Raw genomic sequence first — 24130 nt, 5'->3', positions numbered from 1 at the left:
GTATACTTTGCGAGCCAAACCCATTCTTGAACGGGAAAATGCTGAAATATATCTTTTACCAAATATGGAGATGACTGACGTCATAGATGTCTGACGTCATAGACCACATAAGACTGACATAGTATGTCCATATATGGGCATTCCAAGATATGGGCTTAATATTGATGACATCAGGGATCTCCATATATGGGCATAAAAGGGACAAGGATGGAACTGGGCAAAAAATACACCCAGTGTAAAGTGAGTGGTGCTATTTATTTATGAGTATATTTCATTAAGTGTCCCGCGAAGCTTGGCCAGTGTGACCGTGGTCATATACAAACAGACGCGGAGCAAACAGACAAAAACGATGGTTAGCACTGCTCAAATAGGGACAAGGACTGACAGATACAGAGCTCCATATATGGGCATGAAAGGGGAAAACTTGGCAGTGGATTCCTCGTGACTCTGCGTCCAGGCACTTGCAATTCAGCGGCTCTTACTGTGCAATTTCCCAGAATTGCATCTTTCTAGTTTCTTTCTTCTTCTTTCTCATCACTTTCAAATTCACTTGTTTATCCTGTATCCTGCATGAATTCTCTGTCCTGATTGAACGAAACCGGTATCCTGACCTAAAAATGTGTTTTCTGTCTACCAAAGAGCTGGAGAGACGAGGAGACTCCTGTTACTGAACAAACACAATATATAACACTTATTTTAACAAAACAATATAACTTATCCTACCTTTTAAAGATTAGTTTTTTGGGGCTTTTATGCCTTTATTAGATAGGACAGTAGACTGACAGGAAATGGGGGGAGAGATGGGGAGCGACACCAGGCATCCATGCCTATGTGGCAATGAGTGGTACTGTATGCGTCTGGACCAGTAGGCCAGCGGGCGCCCCAACTTATCCTACCTTTAAGCCCTATATACTTAAAGGAGTCAATAATTTGATGACTCAGTAGGAGACTCCGCTGTATAATATTTAGATCCCATGTATTTAGATCTCTTTATCTGTCTGTCTTGTTTGCCTGTGTCCCTTTTATGCCCATATATGGAGATCTCTGTCTCTGACTGTATGTCCTGTTTATGCCCATACATGGAGATGCCTGATGTGATCAGTATAAATCGCGTCAAACCGGAAATGTAACAGAATTCTATGTACTATTTATATATGTTAGCTTTAATAAATACCGTTTCGGATTGCATTCCAAAATATCAAAATATCAGACTACAAAAATGAATGTTAAGCCAGGTTTATTAAATGTATATTCAAATGTTAATGCGAGTGGTGGTGGGTGTTGTGACAAATGTCACAAAAGATAACATCTGGATTTGATTGGCCAACAAAATGTCATAAAGAAATGTTAGACGTAACATACGGATTTGGTTGGCAAGCTTTATGTGGCGTAGTGCTCTGATCACCAGTGGTATACGTTGTCTTTTCTGGTAGTTATAAAATAACAGATCTATAAGCTCTCGACACTTTGAATTACAATGTGAGCTTATAGATCAGTTATTACCGGTGTGTGACACGGCAGCTAAACAAGTCTAATACACTACATTGGCTCTCTCCCCGAGAAACCGATATTATTATTATTATTATATTAATAATAATGTTAAGACTCTGTCTTCCAACTGTAATCATGACAGCATGTGGCAATTTATTGTAAAATTAACCACCCGAACAACAATAGATGTGGTCTCTGAGCATAGCCAGTGCCAGTCTATAAACCCATCATGGAGACATATCAAATACACTGCAGATGTCCTCCAAGTACTGCGCCCTGTCTCGCAATTGCTTATTCTCAGCCTCCAGTGTGTCGATACTCCTCTCAACAGACTTCAGATACTCCTTTTTCTTCTCTCTGTTTCTTTTGGCCTGCTCCTTGTTCTTCTGCAGTTTGAGCGCCCTCTTCTGTGCAGGGTCCATGGCTGGGGCCATGGCAGGCTGGTAGCGTCTGCGTGTCCTGGGCATGGGGACCACCTGAGGAAGTATCCCGTTGTCCGTCATCATCCCCTGAGGAAGACTTGAGCTGGGATTGTTGATGCCGGCCATCATCTGAGGAAGACTTGAACCAGGGCAGTGCACAGTGGCCATCTGATGAAGGCTTGAGCCAGGGCTTTGCGTGGTGGCCGCCATCTGAGTAAGGTACGTGGTGGCCATCATTGTTCCCTGAGGAAGACTTGAGTCGGGGTAATGCAGTTCATATAAGGCATTGTCTCCTGTGGCAGCAGCTGACAGCGACGGCGTCATCTCGCTGGGTTGCATGTAATACTGTAAGGGTGCTATATCCCGCATGGCTGCTATATCCTGCGCCTGCATTTTCTCCTCAAGAGTCACGTAAGCAGGAGACACAGAATATTGTTCATGGTTGGTCTGGTAAACAGGCAAAGGAGTATATGGTCCTGATGCAAGGACATTACATGACTGATAATGATGCTCTGTCTGCTCTGCATTCATCTTGACGTGACGCATGGTATAACGTGCCTCTTCACTGAGCTTCAAATGATGCTGCTCCTGCTTTGCTTGTGAGCTTGACTGAAGCCGTATTGCGAAACAAAAGGTTTTATCCTATATTAAGATTGGGAGGGAGGGAGGACCGGCCGGCCGGTGGACCTATGACTCAGCCATAACCATATAAGGCGTTCCCAATACAGCTATGCCCAAATATGGTGTGTGTTGTGACTGTTGTCTAACCATATATGGGCACAAAAGGGAGCATTTCCATTATCATATATGGTCATATACTGATGACATCAGATCCGGTTGTCCAGAGCCACAGATCCGACCGGTATGCCCATATATGGTCATGTAAATAATACTGTAGGCCTATGGAACCAACCAACTTCAAACTCGCTGCGTGTAGCGGTAAGGACTCGAGGGAGTGCGGCGCCCACCGTTCAGTAGTTCGGATATCCAGTTGTCCAGTACCGCCGATCCAACCAATATGCCCATATATGTACATTCCATATATGGGCTGATGCCATCAAGGATCTCCATATTTGGGCATAAAGGAGACAAGAACCGACAGTTACAGGGTTCTCCAATGGGCATAAAGGGGACACAGGCAGACAGACCTATACAGAGATGTCTGTAGCCAGAGGTGGTTATTTGCACTATGCAGACTACGTAGTTGCATAGAGCCCCAGAGACAGACCAGGCCCCCTTGCCTGCCCCGTAAACATTATGTTTCAGTCTACTTGTTATTTTCTCCCAATAGCGTGAAGCAGAGTAGCTACAATAGCGTGAAGCAGAGTAGCTACAATAGCGTGAAGCAGAGTAGCTACAATAGCGTGAAGCAGAGTAGCTACAATAGCGTGAAGCAGAGTAGCTACAATAGCGTGAAGCAGAGTAGCTACAATAGCGTGAAGCAGAGTAGCTACAATAGCGTGAAGCAGAGTAGCTACAATAGCGTGAAGCAGAGTAGCTACAATAGCGTGAAGCAGAGTAGCTACAAAAGGGTACACAGATAGACCGGTACAATTCGTGCTCTGACAAAGCCCCCAACTATGACTCAAACATAGTGGCTGGATTGGCGGTGCGGTGTAGCAGCCTGAACTCTACCAAACTCTAATCTTTTACCTTTAACTGTAAGAAGCCCATATATAGGCATAGAGATCTTGTTGTCCAGAACCGCAGATCAGACCCTAACCGCTATGCCCATGCCCATATATGGTCATGTGCATATATGGGACAGACCTAGCCTGGCTCCAGACCATCTTAGCTTCCAGTCTGATAATCATATAGGACAGGACAGACAGACTTCAAACTTGGCCTGACTTGAAGGTGTGCAGTGCCTGGCATCAAGTCGTTCGGAAAGGTCCAGAACAGCCGATCCAACCCAATATATGGACATATACGGATCTCTATATATGGGCATAAAAGGCACAAGGACAGGCAGATATAGAGATCTTCATATACCATATGTATGAGCATAAAAGGGACACAGGCAGACAGACGGGTACTCTGACAATGGCTTTTGCAAAACCGGGTGGGGCTTGCATCGTTCCCGAGTATACTAATACTTTACGAAGAGGATGAGATTGTAGGCCGTGCCTTCAAACAATACATAATTTTGGGTTGTTGTTTCTGCCCTGTTCGTCCGTCTGTGTGTGTGTGTGTCTGTCTGTGATCAGCTAATCTCAGGCACCACTTGGTCAGATCGGGTGAAACTTTGCATGCACACTCCCTGTATAGGCCAGAGCAGAACCTCTGTCTCAAATGTTACAAATCGGCCCACCATGAGGCCCGATCTCTGCAAAACGGGTCCCCTGTGAAATTGGTTAGTATAGCATCAAAATCAGTTTAACCATGTTAACCCTATATGCATCAGCTATTTCAAAATTCCTGATCTACAAGCTAAATAAACAACCAAAATAAATCTCTTATGGGGTCCTTGGCACAAAATATTTTCAGATCTGCGGTCTGCATATCAATTTGGGGGTCCATGAAAAAGTTTCTGAACCCCTAATAGTAGCCTCAAGCCTGTCAACTCAATTCCAATTTGGGGTCGATTGGATGTTGTGTTCACTTCCTGCCTGGAATTCTATTTTCCTTTGTATAAATTGTGGAAGCCAGTTACAGGCAAAACGTATGATTTATCAAAAAGCTATTTGACACTCATTGTCACATAACTAGATATGATTCCTGTGCTGTAATGTGAGCATCTCACCAATAGATGTCGCTGTGTGTCTTGTATTGTGGCCTAGTGTGTTGGGTAAGCTGTTGATGTGTGTTGCTTACAGTCTGTGGTTGTTCCCCCAGGCAGAAGTGGGTCAGTTATTCAGAGGAACCTAATTAATAACTGTAAGCATCTTCCAGCTCTCGTGTAAAAAGCTCTATATATCAGATTTTGGTATTTTTCAGAACTTTTCTGAAAGTTTGCTATACACTGCCTACATTTCATAATGGGAGGCCCAGCAGGGTACTAAAATACTAGTAAGACGCCTCAGGGCGACATGCAACCTCGCCCGCACCAATTCTTGACCATCTGGCCAGTGATATACATAGGCTATATCCATATATGGAGATCCCTGCTTGATAGTCAACAATGTGATGTCATGCTCATATATGGGCATTCCCAGATATGGCCTTGATATTGATGACTTCGGGACAGGGATCTCCATATATTGGCATAAAACGGACAAGGACGTAATTAATTTGCATGTGTGATCTGGGAATGCCCATATATGGGCATGTTCTGACATCACATTGGAGAGACTGTATATGGGAATAAAATATATGGGCATAAAAGGGACATCAAGCCAGAGCGTGCTGTCAGAGCTATGTTTCCTGCATGTTGTACACAGCTGAAAACCACTCATGTGTCCTGACCGGGCCCCATGAAACCCATTTTAAACTACACAGTATAAATTATACTTTTAATTATTGACAGGAATTCACAGTAAACTGACTTTTTATTGCAGATGGATTTTCTTTTAATATTGGTTTGGTTTACACAGGCAGTATTGGGTAAGTTTGCAATTCCAGGCCAATCTAGCTGGTTCTGTTGTCACAGACAATCAAACAAGAGGTCCAAGGAAACAAACAAAACAAGTAAAGATTATCTGGCCTCTATTCGTATGTTGTATTAGCTGCTTTGTTTACCCCTGAAGCAGATGAGTGAAACAAAACTCAATAACTCAAGCATTTATTTGAAGCCAGATATTTGCCGCCAAATGCAGTATACAGCTTGAGTCTGTCCAAGGTGGGTAACTGAAATGGTCAGTGGACTAATGGACCATTTGGAACAAATCAATGGATGAGCATGCTCACAGGCTAAACCAACAGAGACTAGAGGAGACAGAGAAGCTCAGTCAGCATAACAAATTCAGCTAATATCAGAGAGGAGAATGTATGCATGCCAGACATGCGTGTGCGTGTGCCTGACAACACTGTGTGCGTATTGGCAAACATGTTTGTTGTTTGTGTGTGGGTGCAGGGGCGTCACAAGGGGAGGGGGGAGTTGGACTGAGTTACTAGGGCCCAAGGTGGAGGGGCCTTAATTGCGACCGTCAGGGAGCAGTTTACTATGAAAACCTCCACCGGCCGTCCGTCCGTCCGTCCGTCACACGTCACACGTCACACCTTTGTTTGTGTACGGTGTGATGTCATATATCTTCAGTATGACATCACACCACATGTGTACACAAACCTTTGTGTACGTTGCTGTGGCAACAGTCTGTTGTTGCTGGTCTGTTAGTGTACGTTAGCAACCACCTTAGCAACCATGGTTTTACCCTAGCAACCAACTGTTTACCCTAGCAACCAACTGTTTACCATAGCAACCATGTTTTTTTACCCTAGCAACCAACTGGGCATAAAAGGGATTCTGTTAGGGATCTCCATATATGGGCATAAAAGGGATTCTGTTAGGGATCTCCATATATGGGCATAAAAGGGATTCTGTTAGGGATCTCCATATATGGGCATAAAAGGGATTCTGTTAGCTGTTAGTGATCTCCATATATGGGCATAAAAGGGATGCTGTTAGGGATCTCCATATATGGGCATAAAAGGGATTCTGTTAGGGATCTCCATATATGGGCATGAAAGGGATTATGTTAGGGATCTCCATATATGGGCATAAAAGGGATTGTATCCCAGATGATGCCCTGTACTTGGGATTTGTTGATGTAAATGTTCACATAGAGTGTAATAATTGGTAAAACAAACTTTTGGCCTATTTGTGGAGATAAGCGACCAACGGTCGCTTATCTCCCGATTAGGGAGTCTTACTGGTTATTATACTTTAAGTATTGAAAAATAGCAGATACACAAGCTCACAGCGCGGCGAGTGCCACGCTGCAAGCTTGTAGATCTGCTATTTTTGAAAAGTCTTGAAAACGTGTGCAAAGCTTTGAATATATGTATTTTTTAAGTGAACATTTGTAACTCAAATTTTGCTTCTGGGGGGTCCTTAGAACTAAATATTTTGAGATGGGGGTCCGTGGCCAAATACATATACATATCTTCACATGAAAAGGTTTGAGCCCCACTGACATAGAAACATAGACTTAGAAGGATTCACGATTTTTCAAAAATAGCAGATCTACAAGCTCGCAGCGCGGCACTCGGTGCCGCGCTGTTAGCTTGTATATCTGCTATTTTTCAATAGTTAAAGCACAGGGGCCCCACAGTGAATCCTTGTACCCAGGGCCCAGAATTTGGTGTGACACCCCTGTGTGGGTGTGTGTGCATGTGTGCGCAAGCATGTAGGCCAAAGTACATTAGAGACAAGCGAGTGCATCGACTACAGCATGTGTGTATACGTACGTGGCCAAGCATTGCCGCAGTGCTTGTGTGTTTGTGTATTACTACACTGCCAGACAGTTGTGGTGCAGCAGAAAGCACAAGGTCTGTGGGGGAGAGATAAGAATGCTGGATCTGCTCGGAGGACTCGTTCTGGTAGCTCAACAGCAGACCCAAGTCATATAGACCTCCTTTGATGTGAGGACAGAGTAGCCTGCTCTCTGCGTCTTGCTTCCAAAAGATGCCATCCTGCTGTAGAGATGCTAAGGCGATACTCAGAGTCACTCGCTGCTCCCCACAGCACAGCATTCTGAAGCGCTGACATCTAGAAAAGAACAGTAGCCTATGAATAATTCTACTAGAAATATGGCTTAAAACTTTCCCCCAATTAACCATCAAGGGGATGATGATATTTTAAGGTTCTGTTATTTTAATCCAATTACATCTGATTACCATCAGCACAATTAATTAAGACCAATCTGATTATCCTCATATTTCACCACTTAAACTCTATTTGGTTGAGCGGAGTCCCTCAGGGCTGTACACTTTTATGTTTTTGCTCTACATTAATTGCTGTGATGCACTGTGTGAGCTTGTAAATCTGCTATTTTTTGCGAAGTTTCTTTTCTTTTTTTTCAGAATAGGCCTATGCAGGCTGGGGTTTAAGTGGTTAATTGGATAATTTGGCGTGACATGGAATAAATGTTCTTTCAGAGACCTTTCCACTGTGCCAGTAAAACATTAGGCCTTTCTGAACAAAATGTCATGTGTACGACTGTACGTATGTCAGAATAGTGGAGAGAAAAGTGCTGTTTTTTTTAGGAGCAACTCTCTGATGTGTTTCTAGTGTTCATCCATTACATAGCCTTTCTTTGTGTAAATACACCGAATCACATGCTCAGACACATATAGGGCTCTATTTTCACCCATGCCTTACCCCTTATCTCTAAACCTTTTTGCCATTTGTTTTACTATTTTGAAAAACATTTTTGAATATTTCAAATATCTGATCTACAAGCAGCTTTTTGAAGTATTTAAAAAAAAAATGTTTTTTTCCCAAAATAGTAAAAACAGGCAAAGAAGTTTAGAGATAAGGCGTAAAGCATGGACGAAAATATAGCTCATAAGCTCAAATCTTGAGATTGTTGGGTGACATTCAGTGGTGGGTTATTTTACTTATTTGTTTCTTTTTACTTGAATACTAAACTCTGATAATGTAAAAATGGAAGGGTCAGTTTTTACACACTCAAGTAGCCTACTTAATTTAAAGTTAAAACACAGGCTCAAAAGGATTGAGAGGCTTTTACGGCAGCTAGATTAAGACAAAGGGAAACCATGTAATTCTCAAAGCAGCCGCAATGGTGAAATGCACCCCTAATTGCACTGCCAAGCAAATGTGCTCTGGTGCAATTTGCGCATACAATATTTAAATCAGATAATATACAATTAGCCCAAAAATTGCCCATTTCTCTGCAAATGAGCCTCAGTGTAAAAAAATCCAATTCACAAACACCAGCACTAATAGCCGCATGCGGTTTGAGTGAAGATTATTTGCATCTTAAGAGAGTTGGTGGTAACTGAAGCACATGGATAATGACTCCAACAAATGACAGGGAAGTGGCTTGCAATCGGGCACACATCACAACAACACGCAGGGGCGTCACAAGGGGTAGGAAAGTGGGACTGAGTTACTAGGTCCCAAGGTGGAGGAGGGGCCTTAATTATTTTATACTTGCGCTGTGAGCTTGTATATCTGCTATTTTTCAATAGTTAAAGCACAGGGGCCCCACAGTGAATCCTTGTACCCGGGGCCCAGAATTTGGTGCGACACCCCTGACAACACGCGTTGTGATTGAGTGCTATGACGCCTGGATCGTAGCAGCGGAGCAATGCTGAAGTCCCCACAAAGTATGCCAGATTATAGCAGTGTGCTACATCCTTCACAATAGCCATTCTGCATCCGAGAAACATGAAAGTAATCAAGACTCAGAACCAGATGAAGAGGAAAGCAGGCCAGGCATGTCAGACAAAACATTCACCATTATTTCCAATACTATGTTGTGTTTCATTTCATTTCGTCTGTTTTGTCCTTGTAAAAGCATCTGCAACAATTTAAAATATTCTGAAATAATATTTTGACATTATTTATTACTCTACTGTACAGTAGGTCTATGTTTTAGGATTATTCTTCTACATTAAAATACGTGTCTTACAATAACAGCTACAGTTCCCAAACTTCTCAGTATACATTTATATACAGTTACTTACAGTATATACTGTAGTGATCGGCCAGATGGTGCTATACAATTTTTTAAGTTTTTACCTATAACCTTTGAACTGTAAGTAAAAAAAAGAAAAGTCAAATCCCTGGATTCTGTGTGTGTGCAGCTAATATCGCAAACTACTAGGCTGATCAGCTTCACATTTCTTGTACATGTTGCCAGGAGGTCAAGGACCTCATTAGTGTCTATGAAGAACTCCACCTGCAAACAAATACATTATCCCACTGGGATTTCCTGCAGTGTTGGGTGAGAGATGGCTCACCCAGAACATGGAAGGTGTGTAGCTGCCGTGCTTCCCTCTTTGTTGGTATACATACAGCCATTCTGTGAACGGTAACCGGTCTACTCGCCGACAAACCTTCTCGCCTGTATTTCTTTCCGCCGGCCTCACGCTGACCGCTCGGTGGGACGGTTAGAACTTCTAGTATTCTTGTATTCGTTTTACTGAAGATAAGGTTAGATATAACTTTAGGGTTAAGCATGGCTTTACTGGTTAAGATTAGGAATAGGGTTAGGTTTTGGTGGGGAAGGGTCGCCATTCCGACACATCCCCATTCCAATCACCAGGTTAGCATTCACCAGAGTCGGCAGGTTAGCTACTCACCGGTTAGCATTCACCAGCGTTAGTCTTACTGAGGTTAGGGTTAAGGTTAGGATTAGGTGGTCGGAATAGCGATGTGTAACCGGTTTTGGCACTGTTTCACTGAGGTTGCGTTTAGGAATAAGGAATAGGTTTAACCGTTTAGTCATAGTTTACCGAGATTACGTTTAGGAATGACAAAGACCATTCTATCGCTCCGCCGGATAGAGGCCCGGGTGACTGTGTTTTAGGGCGAGTGTTCTGGTATTCCTGTGAACCACGAAGGCTGTTTTCCAGTTTTGTTTTTTGTTGCCTTACACACAGATAAACGCTGTTGTCTCCTCAGCTGCAAATTCTACTAAACCATCCATAGAATCCTGTGTTTTTTAGCGGATGAGTTTGATCCATATTTGACACGGGGAATAATCCTTATGTAGCAAGGTCACTCACTGTGACAGTTTAGCTGACTGGCTGCCATGAACTTTTACAGGAAAACATCAAAAGCTAGGCTGCTGTAAAATCCTCATGGCAGGGTGAACTCACGAAGAATGGATTATGGCTGCTTATAGCGCCATGAATTGCATATCACTTCTGCAACCGCTATCTGCCTTGAAACAAGGTCTGATTCACCAAATAAACAGTACTGCGCTATGATATCAGTGCATAAACATGCCCATAAAGTTTTGCAGTTGATTGCAATTTGCACTCCGTTGGTGTGTGTGTGTGTATGTGTGCGTGCGTGTGTGCTTGCGTGAGTGCACTATTGAGTGCATCTGTGCAAAGAGTGAGACAGGCCAGAAAAAAGTCACACAGGCAATCTGTGACCTTGGGTAACCGACTGGAAATCAAGTTCACGACAACTGAAACTTTTTCACCCCCAAAGCCTATTTATGCACCCATACAGACAGGCCCCTTTGATGTCAGCACTTAAAAGCACCACTAACTCAGCCTGGAGGATGAACTTGACACAGAGAGGAAGCTTGGGAACTGTCAGTGTGTGAATGTGTCTATACGTGTGCATATGTCCATATTAATATTGTGTGCATGCACGTATACATTTGTGTGTGTTTGGGGCACACTGCACACACATTTGTAAATGTTTAAATCTGTTTATATTGATATTGGTTTTTCTTTTTTGGAGGGGGGATGTTTATCTTTTTAGATATCACTTCACGCTACCTCTCTTTCCTTTATGTCCATTGTCCTTTATGTCCATTGGTCCAACCTTTGAATGGGAAGTGGGCTCACATGGGACCAGTCTGGGTGATGGCTTTGGCTATACTATGTGCTATATTCCTTATCCTTTGCGTCATTGTTTTAATAGAGAGTCAGTTCTAACAAAGATAATTTACTGTATTGTTGCTGGTGTGTAGTCCCACCCAAAGTGTCATTGGGCAAAGACACTGTGCATTCTGGACCATAGAGCTGGTCACAAGAGTCCAGCTCAACTGTTTTGTGTAGTATTAGGTGTCCTTAATAACATACTAAAAGTCTACCAAAGTCTGACCACTGGAAAGGTGTCATTTTCAAGATGGCGTCCAGGATGGACAAACATTCATTAAAATACTCTAACTCCTTCATTATTTACCCTAGACAAGTATTTTTTGTGTCAAACCCTATGTTTATGTGGCCTAGGAATCCATTGGACCAAATTGTAGAAATACAATTACATCATTCTGAAATCCAATAGTGTGTCTAAGACTATTAAAACCCACTGAAAGGGCCAACGTTTCAAGTTACCTAACTTAATATGTATTAAATACCATTATTTCTTTACATTTGTGTTTCACTTGAACAAGACTGAAATGTCATAGTTCCACCCCTACTGTACATACTAGATGTACAGTGTCATCTTGTAGGGGCAAAACGTGAAGAACATTAAATAGATTTTCAAAACAACTTTCTGATATATTAGGAAGGTGTATATTCTAGGAACAGTATGAGTGTGCAAAGAGGGGTTTTGGTGAGTATGGAGGTTAGTGCAGAGCTGTCTGAGCCTACTGTAATTGTCTACTGGGTGCCTATAGGCAGAGGTGGTGAATAAGGCCTAGGGTGCAGAGTATGGGGATGGGGCTGGGAAAAACTTGTTTTTACTAAAACTAGAGTGATTGCATACATACTCGGGGGTTCTACTAGTCTGGGATCACTTCACTTTTCGGGCTTGTAACCGGTCTGGAGCGGAAACCACAAAACGTCATGTTTACTGTCAATATTCCAGGATGACCTCCCACTTGGGTAATGACGCCCCCTGGCGATCATTCAGAGAAACTACTTCAGCTCCCGTACTAACGTAGGTAGGAAGGGCCTGTCACTCAAACCGGAGTGACCCGCCTCCAGGCTATATAAGCCCCCGGAGGCGGAAGTAACATCCTCTTTTCACTCTCTGCGATATCACATTCAGATAAGTTGAAACTCAGCCTTTGTATTATTATTCTTCGCGCATTAGCCTAAAGCGGTGGCATTGGAGTCGCCCACCGGCGAGTGTTGAATTAACCCGTACTTAAGAATACTTATTCTTGTCCCGTCCTAAAACGACGGTTATTTCCTTCTATAACAAAGGATTATTACTGCTTGTTCAGGCCTCCGCCGAAGCAAGCGTGGCATAGCATTAGCCGTTAGCTTGTTAGCTCGTCTGCTCTTTGTTAACGTTAGCTACACTGCTTACCGCTTGTTCAGGCCCTGCCCGAATCAAGCGTGGCCTAGCTTTAGCCGTTAGCTTGTTAGCTCGTCTGCTTCTTGTTAACTCTAGCTACATTGCTTCGCCATGGATCCTCTGGCCTTCCTGCCGAGGCAATGTCCAGGCTGTCCAGGACTCATCGACGGACAGGATCTTCACCCTCTCTGTGTCGGCTGCATGGGCGTTGCACACGCCTTCTCTGCACTGAGTCCTCAGGGGAGAGCAGGACCCTTCTGTGACTTCTGCGTGGCCTACGACCACGATGTACTGGTACACCGGTTCTACCTAGCCAGGGCAGGCCTCGGGGCCTGCGCTCCACCAGGTGGGTCCACTGCTCTCAACCCCACAGCCCAGTCTTTCCTTCCCCAGGCGGCCCGCACCGTTGGTCAAGGTGCGGCGCTGCCTTCCGGAGATCCGTTTGGCAAACAGCGCGCCATTCCAAGTCAAGATGGCGCCGTGCTACATGAGACACCGCCTGCCGCGCAACCGACCGCAGCTAGCTCCACTGTCACTGGAGCTGGCGGGTCTGGTGAAGTCGCCGCTAAGAAGGCGACCAAGAAGGCTAACATCCCTCCGGTAGCCTTTTCCCCTTCGGGCGCGGTGCCCAAAAAGAAACGCTCGGATGTGACCGTCGGGGACGTTCCCCTCAACGTGAGCATCACCAAAACAGTCCAGACTTTCAGGCGCGAGTCGGACCTGAGCTCCTGTCAGAGCGAGGGTTCTGGTTCTGAATACTCTGGATACACGGCCGAGGAGGAGGAGGACTCCGTCGAGGACGATGGTTCTCGACTCACGGTCACAGTGAAAGGTAATGCCCCTGCGGCTCCAGCACGTCAACTGGACGCCGCAGGGAGCTCCCAGTCCTCCTCAGGCACCACTGCCCCTCCACCCGCCAGTCAAGCGGGTGAAGCGGGAGCAGAGGACGTCGATTCTGCAGCAGAAATGCTGGATCATCTCACGGTCTACATGAGAGCTCTTGCCAGAGTTGGAGAGGAGTTGCCACCTCCTCTCCCCTCTGAAGAGGCCGAGGATGATGACGAAATGCCCGGGCAGGAGCCTTCGGTTCCCGCCCCGTATGTCCTCTCCAGGCTGCCGCTGGTGAAAGGTTTCACCAAGGCCCTCCATTCCTCATGGAAGACACACAAAGACCCCAGGAAGCTGCCTTTTTCTGTGTTGGATGTGGTTGGCGGTGCGGAGGCAGGCATGTCCACCTGCCCTAACCTGGACCACCTGTTGGCACAATCCTTTCTGGGTTCCGTCAGACCCCAGTACAAGGATGTGGGCACGGCTAAAAACGGGCCGTTTGTCGGCCCCGTCGGCACCAACCCGCCGGGGTTCACTGTCCTGGAGGACAAGTTGCAGTCGGACAGGGCTCGTAACGCCTACCGGTCCGCTGCTCTGGCTGCTAAGGACCTTAATCTTATCCAGCTCTTGCTAGCTTCCACCAAAGACCTGGTCAAAGGTCTGCCCACGGGGGAGCACACTGCGGAGCTAAACACCCTATTCGACATCATGCTGAAGGTCAATTGGCATGCGGTCAAGTGGATGGGCAGGTCCATGGATTATAACCTCCAAGCTGAGAGAGCCCGCTGGCTCGACTATGTCGACCTCGAGCCTAAGAGGGACGTGGGCGAGAAGCCTCTGGGTCCTCGCGGGGAGATGTATAAATCCCTCATCAACATGGAGAACAGTCCCACCACCCTCATGGGCGGCGGTTTGGAGCTGCTGCAGGGCAGAGTCACGTTCTTTAAGGCTGCTAAGGACATTGTCGAGTCCACCACAGTGCCACAGGAAGAACCGCAGCAAGCTAGGAGGGCGTCCCGCTCCTCCCGCGTCAAGGAAAGGGGCCGCTCTGCTTCTTTTAAGAAGCACTCGTCTTCCTCCAGGGGAGCCTCTGCAGCCAGGGCGCCTGACAGGCCCCGCAGCAAGGTTGTGGTTCCCGAGCGCGCTCAGCCGCGCCGCCCGTCCAAGGATGGCAGGCAGCCGTCTTCCTACCGCGGTGGCCGCGGTAGGGGACAGCGCAAATGACACTCGGAAGAGGGGGATTGTGCTGGGGCGGGGGTCCGAGGTGTCTCTCGGTCCCCCTCCCCCCAAACGAGGGCGTTTTTCTGTACCCCGTGTCGGGGAAATGAAAATGTTGAATTTGATGCCTCCTGTGTCGGCAATAAATATGTTGAAAGAGCAAAGTCTGTCTCTGTCCAACTCTCTCGCACTAGCACAGACGACCCCATCGTGCATGCCTCCTGTAGTAATGATGAAGTCCTGTCAGGACTCGATAATCAATCACAGGTTTTATCAGCAACCAGTAATGTTATTGTCAAACAATTATGTGGTTCCTCAAGCGCGCGAGTGGGATATCCCTCGCGTCGACAATATGACTCCTTTATGCATGCCTCCTGTAAGAATGATGAAGTCCCGTCAGGACTCTTTAATCAGTCACAGGTTTTATCAGCAACCAGTAATGTTAACGTCAAACAATTATGTGGTTCCTCATGCGCGCGAGTGGATTTTCCCTCGCGTGAGCGATGCTATGAATTTAACTTTGAGTCAGAAATTCTGTCGGCCTACTATGAGCCCGGGTCAAGGGACAAGCATAAAGGCCTTAGAGCAGGTATTAAACGTAAAAGTTCCTCTCCTGTCAGGGGAGAATGCTTTAGTTGTGGGCGAGTCTGTTTATCAGTCGAATCGCTTTGCTCTTCCTGTTGCTCTATCGAGCGAAAACCGAACGCTTCCGGTTTCACCGGATACGGATTCGCTAGCTCCCCGCTTCCGGTCCGGCCGCCAAAAAGCTCCGCTAGTCAAGCGGTACAATCAGAAGGTGTTCCCGCCTTGCGGCCTATTGAACCCCTGCGCTCCGCATCCGGGTGTTCCGGATACGGATACGCAGGTTCCCCACTTCCGGTCCGGCCGCCAAAAAGCTCCGCCGTCACGGAAGCACAGTGGTGGGGTTTCTCTCGCTCAAAACACGCTAGCACGCTGCGCGCGCCAGTGGAAGTTATGCAACCCGAGCCATTGGGTATTTCGAACGATAACCAGGGGTTACAGGTTACAGTTCGCAGACATACCCCCGCTTTCGAGCAGGGTTATTCATACCAGGGCGCGTGGTTTAAAAGCAAATCTTTTGAGAGAAGAGATCAGCTCCTTGCTAAGCAAGGGTGCTATAGTGGAGCTGGACAGGACCCAATCCCGCATGGGATTTTGGAGCCGTTATTTCCTGGTGCCCAAAAAGGGGGGGGGGCTACGTCCCATCCTGGACCTAAAGGCACTAAACGTGTACCTGAAGAAATACGTTTTCAGGATGCTAACTGTACCCACCATGTTACGGTCGGTCAGGCAAGGGGATTTCCACTGTTCAGTGGATCTGAAGGATGCTTATCAGCACGTCCAGATTTATCCCCCACACAGGAAATTCCTACGGTTCGCCTTCGAGGGTCGCCTGTACGAGTATACAGTACTCCCTTTCGGTCTGTCACTGAGCCCGAGGGTTTTCGTGAAAGTGACCGAAGCAGCCATCGCCCCGCTGAGACAGCAGGGCGTCAGGTTGGCGACGTACATCAACGATTGGATGATTTCAGCGAGCTCCGCCCACGAAGTGGCGCGTCACACACAAGTGGTTTTGGCTCACCTGAAGGCCTTAGGTTTCATAGTCAACCACGGCAAGAGCATGCTGACTCCAGCAAGTCGTCTTACATTCATTGGGGTCCTTCTGGACTCATCCGACATGTCGGCCCGTCTCTCAGAGGAGAGGGTGGACAGGTTTCGGGAATGTCTCGACTCCTTTCAAGTGGGCCAGGAGGTCACTTACAGGAGTTGCATGGTACTGACGGGAATGATGGCTTCCGCAGTACATCTGTTGCGTTTGGGCAGGTTTCATATGAGACCTTTTCAAAGATGGATGTTATCCCTCGGGATCCCGCCCTCCTTGAAGTACAAGAAGGTTACGGTTTCCCCTTCCTGCGCGATCGCCCTGTCTCCGTGGCTGGTGGAGGGGTTCCTCACCAGCGGAGTCTCGATTGGCGAGGTGGTTTCCCGCAAGTCGATCACGACAGACGCCAGTCTCAGTGGATGGGGAGCCACTTTCGAGGGGCGCACAGCGCAGGGGCTTTGGCCTCTGGAGATGAGGGGTCGTCACATCAACTATTTGGAGTTGATGGCTATACTCCTGGCGCTCAAGCATTTCGAGCCTTGGATTTTGCATTGTCACGTCCTGGTCAGGACAGACAATACGACGGCCATGTTTTATGTCAACAAACAGGGGGGCCTGTCGTCGTTGCCACTGGACCGTCTGGCTCGAGAATTGACGGTTTGGTGCTTGTCGCGCCTCAAGTCGATCAGGGCCTTACACGTCCCAGGTCTCCTCAACAGCGGAGCAGATCTCCTGTCCAGGGGAGGTTCTCGCTACGAGGATTGGTCTCTCCACCCCAGGGTGGCGAGCCAGATTTTTCGCAAGTTCGGTCAGCCAGTGGCGGACCTGTTTGCGTCAGCGGAGAATACGAAGTGTCCGTTGTTCTTCGCGGTGAAGGGCAGTCCTCCCTTGGGGTTGGACGCCTTAGCGCACACGTGGCCGAGAGGTCTACTGTACGCGTTTCCCCCCTTCGACTTAATCCGACCCACTCTGGAGAGAGTCTGGAGGTTCGGTCTGGAGATGCTCCTGGTGGCTCCCTACAAGGGCTCGTGGAGGTCGGCGATCGCCCCTCTCCTTTGCGAACCGGGTTGGCAGCTGCCTCAGTGCAGGGATCTGTTGAGTCAGGCCAGGGGGGAGATCTTCCACCAAGACCTGCAGGTCCTAGACCTGTGGGTTTGGCACGTGAAAGGTTAAACCTGCTGGCGGCTGGTTTTTCTTCTGAAGTGGTTGCTACCATTCAGAGTGCTAAGGCGCCTTCTACGAGGGCGTCTTATGATGGAAGGTGGAATGCCTTTGAGGACTGGTGTGAGTCGCGTGTTCCACCGGTGGTGGCCCATGTGGCGTCAGCCCAGGAAATTCTGGAATTTATGCAGGACCGCTTGAGAAGTGGTCTTGCATTTTCTACCCTTAGGGGGTATTTGGCGGCTATTAATGCCTGTCACCTGGGGGTGGCGGGCAAGGCACCTTCTAAAGTCCCGGAGGTCATCAAGTTCATGCAAGGAGTTGAACGTTTGAGGCCGGTGACTAGGTCTTTGTTCCCAGTTTGGGATTTGCAGGTGGTTCTAGGGGGCCTATGTCGGGCTCCCTTTGAGCCGCTTGTAGGGATGCCTTTGAAACTTTTGAGTTTCAAGACGGCTCTTTTGCTGGCTTTGGCCACGGCTAAAAGAGTTGGTGACCTGCAAGCTCTCTCGGTGTCTGCGGAGTGCATGCAGTTTATGAACAATGATCTCAAGGTGTTGCTCAAGCCTCATCTTAAGTTTGTTCCTAAGAACATGGTGGTTCCTAAGGAGCCTGTTGTTCTTCTGGCTTTTCATCCTCCTCCGTTTGTCTCGGTGGAGGATGAACGGCTGAATTGCCTTTGTCCTGTCAGGGCATTGAAGGCCTACTGTGACAGGACTGCTGGTTCTAGAGCTTCTTCTCAGCTCTTCGTGGAAATGGGCAATGTTCTTGTCAGAAAGCCGGTGTCTAGACCCACTCTTTCGAGGTGGATTGTGGATGCTATTAGGCTGGCTTACTCTAGTGCGGGTGTGGAAGTGCCGGCGGCACTTAAAGCCCATAGCACTAGAGGTGTGGCTACTTCGTGGGCACTGGCAAAGGGAGTCTCCGTTCAGGAGATTTGTGTTTCGGCGAATTGGTCTTCGCCTTCTACCTTTGCAGCCTACTATCACCTGGATATCGAATCCTCTTCGCTAGCGCATTCGGTTCTGGGTGCAGTTGCCTCCTCTACGTCATAGAGGAGTCGGATCTTCCCCTCCCACAGGTGGGCATGTAGCCACCTGGGGTATTTTGGGGGGACCCTGTGTTTTCCTTATATAGTGTGTCTTACTTATAAGGCGGACTTGTCCTTTTCATTTAGTTGAATGAGGCGGACTTCGGTCTGTCAGGGTCTCTCCTTATTTTCTCATGCCTTCACACCCAGGTCCGGTGGGCCTGGGACCTTCTGGGTGATGGGTCACGCCCGTTTGGGCTGTGCTCACCCGTATGAGGGGTGTGTGGGGGTATGAGAGTAGGTTGTGGCTTAGAGGGGAGTTTAAGAATCCCAAGTGGGAGGTCATCCTGGAATATTGACAGTAAACGGTAGGTTCCGTACGGAACCATTGTTTACTTAGATATGGAAGGATGACCTCCCACGTAATGCCCCTCTGTTTCACTGAATGTGGCAGAGAGTGGTATTAAGAGGATGTTACTTCCGCCTCCGGGGGCTTATATAGCCTGGAGGCGGGTCACTCCGGTTTGAGTGACAGGCCCTTCCTACCTACGTTAGTACGGGAGCTGAAGTAGTTTCTCTGAATGATCGCCAGGGGGCGTCATTACCCAAGTGGGAGGTCATCCTTCCATATCTAAGTAAACAATGGTTCCGTACGGAACCTACCGTTGTAGTACTCAAGGACTACAATTTGGCCGGAACTATCCACCGGAAACAGTTTTAACCCAAAATAATTCCCCTGCGCTCAAGGACATACTTTTATGGCCTACCTAATAAACTCCTTAATGCGGAGTAGTTTCGCTTTAGAAAAATTAGTTTGGGATATGCATGTTTTAGTCCAACTTTTGGCGACCGGCAAGACCACACTAGGCTACTCGAGCATAAACGGTGGGAACCAAATCAAAGCGACGCCGCTTCTTCAAGTGGTTTCCGCGCTTTAGGCGGAAACCAAGCTGCCTGTTGTGAACGAACACCAGGCTTTCTCTCTGAAAGCCTGGTAGGCGAGGTTAGGTTCTACAAGAACATATAGAACCATTTTACAACCACCAGCCTAGTGTACATTGAATTGATACGACTTTGTGGCTAATAATGAAAAACCCTATGGTCGTCTAAGAGTTTAGTGGACCTATAAGGAGACCTTCAGGTGGGCGTAAGGGTATCTTGATAGCTCCCTGGGCACTTGGAGCACTGAAGTGCAAAGTTACATGAGTTCTCTCCTCCCCCATGTCAGAGGGGGAAAAACAACAACAACTGGCTCAGATACCAGTATGTCCCATTGGGCTTATGTAGTGGGGCACTTGGAAGCCCAGGACGAGTGCCCATAGGCGGTGGTGGTGGTGGTGGTTTAGGCCTTAGTGGTGCAATAGCCAAATGCCAATACGCAAACTTCCATCCTCAAAATTGGGTTCGCTTTAAGAAACGCTCCATGCTTAGCGTAACTTTGGTGATACTACAATTAGTTATGATGTGTGAGACAGCTGGGTTGTTATGTGGAGGAGGCTCACAGCTCCTCCAAAAACAAATTAGCATTTGACACAAACCGGATCACTGGAGGATGGAGTGAGGAGGAGGCAAGTAAGGTAATAGAATTAAGATCATGCATTTGGCCGACAGGGGTGTCACCTGGCTTACTGATAGTCCCACTGGTTCCAAGTGGCCCTTCGGGTCATGATAGGCCCTTGTGGGTGGGAGGAAGGCCAGTTCCCAGTGTTGTTGTTGTAAAACCACCATGTGGAGCATGACTGTGTGTCAGGCTCACAGGTGTTTCCCTATTACTGGCTCACAGGAGAGTCAGTGTCTGGTTGTTTGGTATTTTTCTAAGACCATTAATATTAACAGGAGCCCATAGTGACCTATCAATGTGACTCAGAGGGTGCTTGGCTGTTACGCTCTCCAGTCAAAAAACTGAGGTGTATGCAGAAAGCAATGCTTGTCTGTCAGACAGCAGCAAGGACACAGCCTTGCGTTGGCCTTGAAGTTGGTTAGATGGGAAGACTTGGAGCACAGCGTGTCATGGGCTGTCCCATCTGCACTCTTACTGCTAAAATGCTCCAGAAAAGACATTTGTGACAAGTCAATCTGAACCCTCTCCATACCACACTCCTCAACTACTCCTGCCAAGACCCAGTAAACACCTAGTTTGTGACAGCACTGACCTCCACTCCCTCTCCAAGCCCATGATGGCCCAGCTTAGTCCTCATGTATGGAGCTTTTCAGAGCCACCACATCCCCTCTACACTCCCACACTGCCCCCTCACTGATCGTCACATCATTCACCCCTCATGCTCCCTTTTCTGCCTAATGTGCATTCTATCCCTGCTACACACATCCACTCCCCCCTGGGGGGACTCTCCAGAGGTAACAGTTGTGTGACTCTCAGTGGTTTCAGTGCAAAACTAATGCTTTTAATGAATTCATAATTATGAAGAAACTCTAGTTTGACTCACAAGCTACGAGGTGAGAATTACAATTCTTTAGATTTTTCCTGTATAAGGTTGCAGCACCCCAACATTCAGCATCTGTCACAGGTTCCCCTGGGGGAAGTTATATTTCATTATAATTTATTTTATGTGATACTAGACACCTTATCAAACACAATGGTGAAGACATTTCTTGGTGAGGAATTTGTTCCCAAATGTGTATATGACATATAACATGGCTGCTCTGTTTTTATTCATTTCACAGTACCTCACAGTAAACAGTAATTCCTTATTGGTATCAAAAGAAATCTCCTGAAAACTTTAACAAAATGTTAATTATAACTGAAATCTTCAATACTGGACATTATGGCACATGGAAAAAGGAGAAACGTACAATTACATTCGGAAATCTTCAAATTTAACATAAATATGCTTATAACCTTATTATAACCAACTGTTTTAACATAATTGTACTTGTAATCACTTGACTATAATTTATATATGCTAATTGGATTCCTAAATCATCAAAATATGAGGTTTGACACCACAAATATTTGTCTATGATGAATAATAAAGGAATAATGGTCTTTTAAGGAACTGGAGGCGGCCATCTTGAAAATATGCATTTCTAGTGGTCAGATTTTGGTAGACTTTTGATATGTTATTAAGTACACCTGATACTACAATAAACCATTGAGAAACCTTTTGTTGCAATTTGTTTTGGGTCAAACCATATCTGCACCCGCCTATACAGGCTTTTCCTTTGTAGGCTAGATCATTGTAGGCATTTGTGCATCTACTGTATATCACATTTGAAGTTGAACATGTAATTAATTAATTCCTTTTATTTTGATTAGTGTCACTCTCAAAAGAAAGGTGTTATTTTGTGAGACTAGAGCAGGGGTCTTCAACGTTTTCAGGCCAAGGACCCCTTAGTTGAGAGAGAGATGAAGCAGGGACCCCCACAATCTGCTTAGATTCCATATAGTTTCATTGTTTCACAGCATGATCATTAGCATGATCATTAGTGTATTTTGGATTCATGTCCATTTGTATTTTTCAGATATTTAACTACTTGAACCATCCATACTTAATAAACTTGACCGTTCACTCTGTACTTAGTCTGCTCTTTTTCCTCTCTACACCAAACCTCTAGCCGATCTACAAGCTCACAACGCCTCGCAGCACGATCCGTTGTGAGCATGTACATCTGCTATTTTTGGCTAAAGTTCTCAGAATATGGACGCTAGGGTTCAAGTGGTTAATATAAAAAAGGAGGAAAAAAGCTTCTATCACACAAAGATTTGGGTGGACCCCCTGTAGTAACTCTAAGGACCCCCTAGGGGTCCCCCTGTTGAAGACCCCTGGACTAGAGTCAATTCTAAATAAATACACAATACAGCCCTTGGCCACCATGCTGGGGTGAGCATCATTGCGACATAGACTAAAGGGGAACACACACTGGACACGGAGGCTGCGCGGAAGCGGCGCGGAAGCGGTGCGTCAAAAAATACGGCCCCATTATTTTCAATGAACTAACCCCACACCGGCGGCGTCAGATGCGCGCAGCCGCAGGTCTGCTGCCTCGCCTGCCGTGCCGATACGCCACTGTTCTATTTTTCCAGCGTTGCCGCGCGGTGAACATGTTCTCCCATGGTTCTCCCCACCGGGGGAAATGGATGTGCTGTGTGGCAGCGCGCCGCATCCAGTTGGGGTTACCGCGGGGCACTTCACGTGCGTCGATACCGCAACGGGACGCTGCGCAGCCGCCCGCGTCCAGTGTGTGCTCCCCTTGAGAAAGTCTTTGATTGTTTCCAAAGTCTCTTGGCGAGGAATATTATTAGTGTCCAGACTCAGAGGCTGTAGGAGCTGTTTATGTATTTGTAACACGCATTGTTCGTGATGGTAATGAGGGTGTCAATTTGGGTTTGCTAGGGGTAAATTAATATAACCTATGCACCTGTCATAGGCTGAGTAGGGAGCCGATATGTTCGGCTGACTGCGTTTGAATGCCGCTTTTTAACTTGTGCTTATCATACTGCGAGCAAGTTGTTTTGTCTCAAGTGTGTTTTAAAACAAACAATTAAAACGTAGCCATGGAGTCATTGTGTATTTGTTTGAAACCAGTATGCCAGACAGCCCTTTTATAACCTCTCAGCGACTAATTGTTTTCCAATGCAATCGTTGCTACACAGGCTTTCTTTCCACAGTGAAAGTTGCTACATGCTATATTACAGTAAGTCAAGGGTCTTCAACAGGGGGTCCGGGACCCCTAGGGGGTCCTCAGAGTTACTACAGGGGGTCCTCCAAATCTTTGTGTGATAGAAACTTTTTTCCTAATTTCTTAAGCATTTGAACCCTAGTATCCATATTCTGAGAACTTTAGCCAAAAATAGCCGATCTACAAGCTCACAACGCCTCGCAGCGTGAGGCGTTGTGAGCTTGTAGATCGGCTATTTTCGGCAAAGAGCTTTGGTGTAGACGGTAAAAAGAGCAAAACTAAGTAAAGAGTGAAAGGTCAAGTTTATTAAGTATTGACGGTTCAAGTGGTCAAAAATCTGAAGACACGAATTGACATGAATCCAAAATACACTGATGATCGTGTTGTCAAATAATGAAACCATATGGAATCTGCTTCATCTCTTTCTCAACTAAGGGCTCCTTCTTGGCCTGAAAATGTTGAAGACCCCTGCAGTAAGTCATTGTCACTTATGGTTCCAATCTTACGTTTTGGGATGAAGTCAGTCAAGTGAAACTCGCTTATATAGGATAGTAGTCACTGAAGGTGACTGTATACATTTGGTGTAATGTTAGCTTTAAAAAAAATCATGTCTGCGTCCCAATTATAGCCAGCTTGTGGGTCAAATAGTCATTCCCTAGTCTGGATGTGTTCATTCTCTTTCACCTTATGTCCTATATTCTTCCATCTTAGTCTATAATAGGTCAGATGAGCTCCGACTTCACACTGGTGCGGGACAATAAACTCAAGAGAAATCTACACAATACCATGTTGTCTGTTGCAGTAATAATCTAACAAGTCAGAGTCTCTGTCGTGAGAATCCGTTTTTTGTGGTGAGTGGCAGTGGTAAATTATTCTCAGGGCCC

Source organism: Nannobrachium achirus (assembly GCF_963921795.1).
Source record: "Nannobrachium achirus genome assembly, chromosome: 1".
Classification (NCBI taxonomy): domain Eukaryota; kingdom Metazoa; phylum Chordata; class Actinopteri; order Myctophiformes; family Myctophidae; genus Nannobrachium; species Nannobrachium achirus.
The sequence above is the reverse complement of the archived record's forward strand: the minus strand, read 5'-3'. Positions refer to the sequence as shown.